This window comes from Lycium ferocissimum, chromosome 8, assembly GCF_029784015.1.
Source record: "Lycium ferocissimum isolate CSIRO_LF1 chromosome 8, AGI_CSIRO_Lferr_CH_V1, whole genome shotgun sequence".
Lineage (NCBI taxonomy): Eukaryota > Viridiplantae > Streptophyta > Magnoliopsida > Solanales > Solanaceae > Lycium > Lycium ferocissimum.
The window spans coordinates 976419-984045 of record NC_081349.1 but is presented as its reverse complement, the minus strand read 5'-3'; positions in this window follow the sequence as shown (position 1 = coordinate 984045).

The following is a 7627-nucleotide window of genomic DNA, read 5'->3' as shown; positions in this document are numbered from 1 at the left end:
GTACTGAGTATGTAAGGCATGTAAAACAACATAATCAAGAAATAAGAGAGCATAAGATGAAGTGATAACCTGTAACTGATTGCCTCTTAAGGCGGAGTCATGCATGCTAACTTTTATATTAAACAACATCATATCATATACATGCATAAACTGCCGGACCATATAGGTACGGTGTCATCATCATTAGCTCGCGTCCGGGGTAACGATCTCATGCCGCCCACTAGTGGTGTCTGCCCGGCCAGCTAGGCATGGTGTTATTATTATCATAGCTGCCCACTTATGCTCAGCGTAGTAGTGTCTGCCCGGCCAACTAGGCACGGTGTAATCATACATAAAATAACATAAAGCATGCATGAGAGCCCAAGTGAAAGCTACAACTCTATCGGAGTGACGTAAGGTTGGTAACCTCCGATTATGTTATGGATCCAACATCATCGCTAGGTCTCACCTTGAAGGAACTAATATCATGAGGTGAGATGGCCAACAATGAATAACATCAAGGAAATTATGAAATAAGATCATTAAGCTCATAATAGCATCCATTCATAAGCTTTGGAATCTCTAAAAGTAAAATCATCATCATCATCGTTATCATAGAACACATCTTATCTCTTTCTCATAAGAAGCTCTTTAGAATCTTTAACTTTCAACTTTTGGGATGTAAGAAGGTCATGGAAATATAGAGAAGAAATCATATTATAGGAGTCATGCCTTTGAAAACAAAGGGGCTAGCCTTAACATACCTTTTACGCCTCCTTAACAACTAAACGTTCTCCTTCCAAGCTCACAACTCTACATTCAAGAGAATTCGTACTAACTTAGATCATTTAAAACACGCTTAAGTCTAAATTAAAGCGACTAAGAGCTAACGAAAATTGGGCAACATTTCCTTTGTCTCCACAAACTTCTCCATATACTAAAAAACTCCCAAACATCAATAGCAACACCCATAATATCATAATCAATAAACTTCTTCGAGTTAAACATTGTTCAATCCTCAAAACTCCTTTTCAAAGTCATTCATAACCATAATTACAACACAACACCATATTCATTTACATATAATACTTCCTCAACATCCTTAGTATCATTCATAACAAGATTATACTCATAGCATACTAAGAATCATAACTCAAGTTAACTTACTACTCAAAATCTCATTATTTCCATATTTGAGCTCATATATTCTATTTCCTTCTCTCATCCAAGTCATTCAACCACTCAAATATTTTTAATAACATGGAATGGATGTAAAACTCACCTTTGATCCGGTAAGGATGAACTTTGGATGAATGTACTTCACTTGAGAAAACCCCCAACTTCAATACCAAGGGGATTCTTGATTTCCATAAACCCTAGTGAGCCTCTTTGCACTTGATTATCTTGATTCTTGGTAATTAATCTTTGATTTCTCTTGGATTGGTGTTGATATGGTGTGTGGAATATTCTAGAACTCTCAAGAGTTGTGGAGAAGGTGAGAAATAAGAAATAAGAACTTCGGTCATCGTTTTATTTAAAAAAAAAAAAAAAAAACCAAAGCTGCCCCATAGGATTTATCCGGACACTTATACGGTCCATATAAGTGATCGTATAATACCTTCAGTGATGACCCTTCACTGTGACTATTATACGGACCCTTATACGGATCGTATAAAGTTATACGGACCGTATAAGTGGTCGTATAACTCCATTTTCCCGAGATTGATTTCGTCGATTCGTTTGATATCAAATCCTTATGGAGTTTTCTTGGTACTTGTTTAACACTTCATTAAGCATCTAAGAAGCCTTATACTCCTTCCCAAGACATTGCTAAATAATCATTAACTAGATAATTGCTAAACCTTCCCGAATGCAACTTATACTTCACTTCCTTCAACGAACTTAAATTTCACCGATTTATATAACTTTAAAATCTTGTCATACACACCTTTAAGATACCAAATGACCTCCTTAAGGTCATATGGACTTCATGTTCACCTTAAATGTCATGACCCAACACCGTAGGCCGTGACTAGTGCCCGATCTGGGCACTCAAACACACCTATCAACGCTATCACAAGGTATATCAAACGCATCCAAGTATATAACAGAAGCCGACAAGGCTGTGTTCCAAATTTATATAATTTCCAGAAAAATTTCGGCAGAGTTTTCTTTGTTTTACGGACTATCCAAAATAACCCTGCGCTTACGTAAAATACCAACGAAGGCCACACGGGGCCAACGGAACAACATATATACATATGCGGGCCGACGAGGGGCCGCGGCGAACGGAATCGCCCAAACACAACATATACAAACACAATCTGTATGCGGAAGTAGGCACAACCCACAAAACATGTCCACGTACCTCTAAACGGACAAACGGAATCATATGACGGGACGGCCCCGCCGTACCCATGAACAAATATATACAATGCAACGGACAAATATATATACCAAAAATATAAGCTCCGGAATGAGAGGAGCACTCCAATTAGCAGAAGAGGGTGTCCTAAATAGGTGGATCATCAAACTATGCGTCTGTACCTGCGGGCATGAAACGCAGTCCCCGAAGAAAGGGGCCAAGACGAAATATGTACCGAGTATGCAAAGCGTAAAATGTAATATACAAATGCGAGATCAAATCGAAATAGAGGTACGAAAAGTAAATGCATTTTCAAAATATCAAAATGTTACTTCAAAATATAAATCATGCATAGGGCACGAAATATGGTCGCTCGCCCGTCGATGGCGCCATAACACAAGATAACACCGAAAGTTTCAAATCTCCGAATCTCCGTCACATATCATACACGATATCGCCATACACGCATCACACCAAATATGAGTGGAACCCGGCCCTCGAGCGAGGGACTCGGTGAACCATGAACACAAGATAACACCGGAGTATATCATAATGCGCACGACAACGAACCGGCCCGGGAACCGGCGAACGATATCATAGTAGTGGGCACGAGCAGAGTAGTGCGGAAACCATATGCATATAACTAAATAAATAAATAAATTTCTTTCAAACTCAATAGCCAAATATTTTTACAGACATTTGAAGGCTCAAAATAAAATTCGGGTCAATTGGAATTAGTATAAGAGAGTCACAAACTTTCGAAATACGGAATCTTCGAAAATATTTCATAAGTCGTATTTAGAAATTCGAGTACCATTTATATTGAGAAGATTTCAAATAACATTATGGAGCACTTCAAAGGGAGCTTTAGAATCATACGCGCATATCCAAAATATACAAATCCAAACTTTGGCCATATCAAATATTTTTCGGACATCATTGTGGATCACATATTCATACTAATAAACTTGCGGATAACATTATGGATCAAATCAAATGGGGACTTTAAGACCATATTTTCATATCGAAATATTCATCAAAGGCTTTAGTCTTCTCGTTTTCTTTCGAACAACATCTAGAACATAATAAATAGAATATTTGAACATCATAAAATATGTACCTAGCCATATGGAATAGCTTGTGGAGGTCAAAGATGTTAGCCATCCTAGTGGCTCCAAGAATAGGATCTTTTTTTTTTTTTTTTTTTTTTTTTTTATAAGCATACATATACATTTTGTTTCTCCCAAAACGGATCATGTCAAAAAGAAGGAACGATAGGCTTTACATACCTCGATCGCTCGCTAATCAATTTCCGAATCAAGTCTCGGTCTCTCCAATATCTACAATAATATTATCAATTACCCATAAATTAGCTACTAGTACTTAGAATTTTAAATCCCAACTAGCACTTGTCTACGAAATTTCGTGAAAAGATTTCCCTTATATATTCGCCTATCCGAATTTTCAATTGTTCTCCCGTTGACACGAAATACCAACAATAACATATGGACACAACCATATCTTCAATTCTTTTATTTCAACAAGAACAACAACATATCAAAACAGCCCCCAACTATAACATAGCGATGCCCGAAATTCTAACGAACACTTACAATACACCAAGCAGCCCATATACACTTCTTATACCTTATTCAATGCAATCTTTTCAGCAAATTTAATGAAATACTACAACAGCTACACCACAACTACATCATCTATCCATATGCAAGTAAATCACATTATTATCATTATAATCCCTACAACAACCCACAACAAATTTAACTCCAACTCTAACCATTAAATTCCTTCATTCTCATCGCATAATCCATGATAACAACAACAATAATCATATGAACATAATCATACCCTCAATCCTTTCAATTCAAAGAAGGATAACAACATGTCCATAAAACAACACAACTTTAAATTTAACCATTTAATTCCTCCATAATGCTACTAAAATCAATTCATCATTCTTACTCGAAACACCCCCCTTACACGGCTCAATTTATAATTCAACATCAACATACATAACCCTTTTGTATTTAACACACATCTACCAAGCTATACAAGTCTAAACTACCTCCAAAACATGTAGAAAAGAATTAAATCTTACCTTAGAGACAAGCTCTAATTTTCACCATGTAATGTCTTCAAGAAAGCCATGACCTCCATATTTTTCCTCCTCTTGATCTTCAAATCTCTCCAATTAATTGTGTGAAGGGGGCAAAAATGGGCTGGCCGTGAACGCGGGCGCCGTGAACGATTGCCGTGAACGTTGGCCGAACTTCTCTCTCTTTAAGTTGAGAGCTTCTCTCACTAAGACCTAACTTGCAAGATTAATTTGTGGTATAAGTGATGACTTAGTCATCCACTTATGCTTATATATCATCTTTACAAAGTGGACATGTGTCAACTTTTTATTCAACCACCAATCAAATTCGCCATGTGTTGTGGGCCCACTTGATCCCACTAATGACTTAATAATCTAATCATGGTAAAATTAATCTCAAATTTCGCACTTACTAAAATCAGAGATTAAAATCCTTGTCTCATATCCAACAATAATCTTGTCATTGGATTTATGTTGATTTACTTACGAATAATCCGTGGTATAAAAATACGGGGTCTAACATTAAACTTGCGTTAGTCTATTCACAACACAACGACATGAAATGTCTGAGTTGTAACATTCTCTCCCCTTAGGAACATTCGTCCTCGAATGTGAAGTCCTCAGGGATTCTACAAAACTTCGCTAGAGTTTCTCCTATAATATGGCCCTACCATCCTGTCACAACAACCCAAAATAGCATTGCCTCACAGGGCTGCAACAACAATAACGGAAAGCATGGCCACACACGACCGAGAAAATATCCAAAGAAACATTACATACCTGAGGATAAGGGCGTCTCATCCTGAGCCACTTCTGGGGGTGGAAACAAATGCGGGTATCTAGACTTCATATCTTCTTCTGCTTCCCAAGTCATTTCTTCTCTATTATTGTTTCTCTACAGAACCTTAACTGAAGCTACGTCTTTAATTCTGAGTCTCCGCACTTGCCTATCTAGTATGGCAATGGGTACTTCTTCATAGGCCAACTTCTCGGTAACTTGAACATCATCTACAGACACGATTCTGGAAGGATCTCTAACACACTTACGGAGCATCGACACATGCAAAACTGGTTGAACTGACTCCAATTCTGAAGGTAGATCTAATTTATAAGCCACTTGGCCTACTTTGCGCACAATCCTGTAAGGTCCAATATACCGGGGACTAAGCTTCCCCTTTTTGCCAAATCTCATTACACCTTTCGTCGGCGACACTTTCAGGAATACCCAATCACTAACTTGGAATTCCAAGTTTATGTTATATCCCGTAATTTTGAACATTCGAATAAATTGAAATAAGTGCGACTTGTATGAGGTAGAACAATATTTTGATTTTAGCCAATAAATATGTTGTTCGTGAAAATGTTGATGCGGAAGTGTTGAGGGAGGCTAAGGGTAAAAATTGGAATTTAGGGGATTAGTTTCGTAAATTGCGAAATATGAACCAAAGCAAATTGGGCTAAAAAAAAAACATGAAAGCAAGGGCCCAAAAATTGGAAGTGGCCGGCCAAGCCATGGCCCAACCCATGGGATTTATTTATTTTTCCATGTGATAAATTGTATAAGAAGGGATCATTATCTTAGAAGATTCAAGAAGTAAGAGAAGGAGAACAACAAAAGAAGAAGAGCAAAATATTAAGGGCCATTCGGCCATATCCCACAAAATTTGACCCTTTGAAATCTTGTCCCAAAAATTATTTTCTTGTGGTATTCCTACTAATTCAAGGGTCCTCTACAACGTGGTGTAATTGTTTCGGAAGATAGGACGCTTGTTTCATTGATTTAGCATATTTGACAAGTGAAGAAGCTAAGGAGAAAAAGGTAAGATTTCATTCCTTTTGTCTTGGAAGAAATATATATATGTGTTGTAGAATGTGGAAAGGAATATAGAGTATGAAAATTTTGTGTTATAGATATGTATGTGCATGGCCGAAAATGGTATGCATGGATAGGGATGATTAAAATTTTATTTGTTATGATTAATTGTGTTGTTGAAGCCTTGTGATGGAAATGGAAGAAAAATGGTTCAAGTTGGCATGGAAAAATTGTTGGAAATGATTATAGGGAATTATGTGATTTTAATGTAGTTTTTATGTAATTATGGAAATGGAGTTCTAAATGTGAATTATTATGTTAGTTGGTGAATTTGGAAGGAAAGAATGTAGATCATGTTGTTCTTGGGTTTGGAGACAAATTCAGGTGAGTTGGAGCATTATTTGGGTTGTTTGGAAAATTGTATGGATTGTTTAAAACGTTCTTGAATATTAATTGAATGGTTTTGGATTAGTAATCAAATGTATAAACGCGGATATTAGATTAAACGTAAGTAGTTGAAGTGACTATATTATGAGTGTTGTTGAATGTTGTTGGAATATTATGAAGGTTGATGAAGTCATGTAGAAAGAACTATTAATGTTGGAATGCATTGTGAATTGATTATTGGTATTGTAGTTTGGTCGTTGGTTTGGTTGTTGCTGAAATTAGCCGAGTTGAAATCTCGGGGTTGGTGTATTTACAGGGGAAGTGCTGCCGAAATTTCGGTAGAATTTAATGTTCATTTGGAATTGAATGCTTAAACGCTTATGGCTAATGTTTGGTATATTGGCGTTATGTAGATCTTGGAGCATCCGAGAGTTGAGACTTGATTTAGCTTGCGAGCGGACGAGGTATGTAAGGCGTTACTTTCTCTTCTTTGGCATGTCGTAGTACTACTAGGCTATGACTCGAGCCTCGGGTAATTCCACTCTTAGAATCCGAGCCTAGATGCGCATTTTATTCGTGCCTAAAGACTTATTCTTTGATGTAACTAAACTAAGGTCCTTATGTTTCCAAAAGATGAAATTTCAAAAGTCTTATAAGGAATTTTGCTATTAAAAGGTTCCGAACTTCAAACGTCCGTAACTTTTGCATATGAGCTCGGATCGCCCCGAAACATAATAGGTAACTTCATAAGACATAACATTCCCCTAACTCTCGTAGTCGGGCTCGGATGGGGTCGGCACCCGTCCGTGGGGCCCGCGGCTTTTCTACGATTCTACTTAATGACCTCTAAGAAAGATTTAGTATTATTTTTACCTTGATCTCCGAGCATGGGTTCCCTACTTATTTGGTAAGTTTAGAATTATGAATTAGATGCCTTTTGAATAAGGATTGTTACGCATATGACTTCGAA